Genomic DNA, 1,242 nt, shown 5'->3' on the forward strand with positions numbered 1-1,242 from the left:
CTCAAACACACACACACACACACACACACACACACACACACACACACCACATACACACACAACACACACCAAAACACAAAAAAAAGAGCAATAGGAAATCTTGGTCCCTCCCCTCATCCATGCCCACAGCTGGGAGGGTGGTTTGGTGCCAGGGACATCTCAGGAACAGGTGTGGGGCAGGGGAGAGCTCCCACCTGCCTTCACTACTGCTGCTACTGGCAACCCAGCTGCCAATGCAGGGAGACCCCAGCCGGGCCAGCCCTTAGCAGGGACAGTGTATTGGTCTGTTTTCATACAGCTATAAAGAGCTGCCCGAGACTGGATAGTTTATGAAAGAAAGAGGTTTAATTGACTCACAGTTCAGCATGGCTAGGCCGTCAGGAAACTCACGATCACAGCAGAAGGTGAAGGGGAAGCAAGGAACCTTCTTCACAAGGTGGCAGGAAGAGTGCTCAACAAAGTGGGAAGGGCCCCTTATAAAACCGTCAGATCTCGTGAGAACTCACTCACCATCACGAGAGCAGCGTGGAGGGAACCACCCCGTGATCCACCAGTTATCTCCACCTGATCTCTCCCTGACACGTGGGGAAAATGGGGAATTATGATTCAAGATGAGATGTGGGTGGAGACACAAAGCCCAGCCGTATCAGACAGGAACCCCCGTCTTCCATAACCAAGCCCTGCTGTCTCCCTGGCCTCTCTTCCCTACCTCCGCCCTCCGCTGTAACTGAGAGTGAGGAAGGGGAGGTTGTCTGGTGGCCTTGGGTAGGGCCTGGCATCTCCTGGAGCCTCAACTGCCCTGCCTCTCCTCCCTGTCATCCCACCCCCAAGGGTGTCGTCCCACTCCTCCGAGGCCTTGTGTCCTCCAAGGCCTTGCCTAAGTCTGCCCCTGCCCATGCTTAGGATTGTGTGAGCCCCTGGGCCAGGCTGGAGCTCACCCTCAGGGAACTGTGGGAGAGGCAGGAGTCCAGAGAAGAGGAGGGGGGCAGGAGGCCTGTGGGGAGATGCTGGGCCTCCAGACCACTGAGAGGGGCCTGAGCCAGTGCTCACACCTGGGTCTCAGAGTCCCCTGTAGGACTCCATGTGGGGCCAGATGACAGGATATCACAACAGGGTATAAATCAGGTATAAGAGGCTTGCTCAAGACACCACAGAAGGCCCAGCTGCACCAGGGGAAGGGAAACCTGGTGTCCCTGGATGGCAAGGAGGGAGGGTCGTCTAGGGCAGGGATGGAGCTCTGAT

This window comes from Sapajus apella, unplaced genomic scaffold, assembly GCF_009761245.1.
Source record: "Sapajus apella isolate SASKATOON/1434 unplaced genomic scaffold, GSC_monkey_1.0 scaffold314, whole genome shotgun sequence".
Taxonomy (NCBI): domain Eukaryota; kingdom Metazoa; phylum Chordata; class Mammalia; order Primates; family Cebidae; genus Sapajus; species Sapajus apella.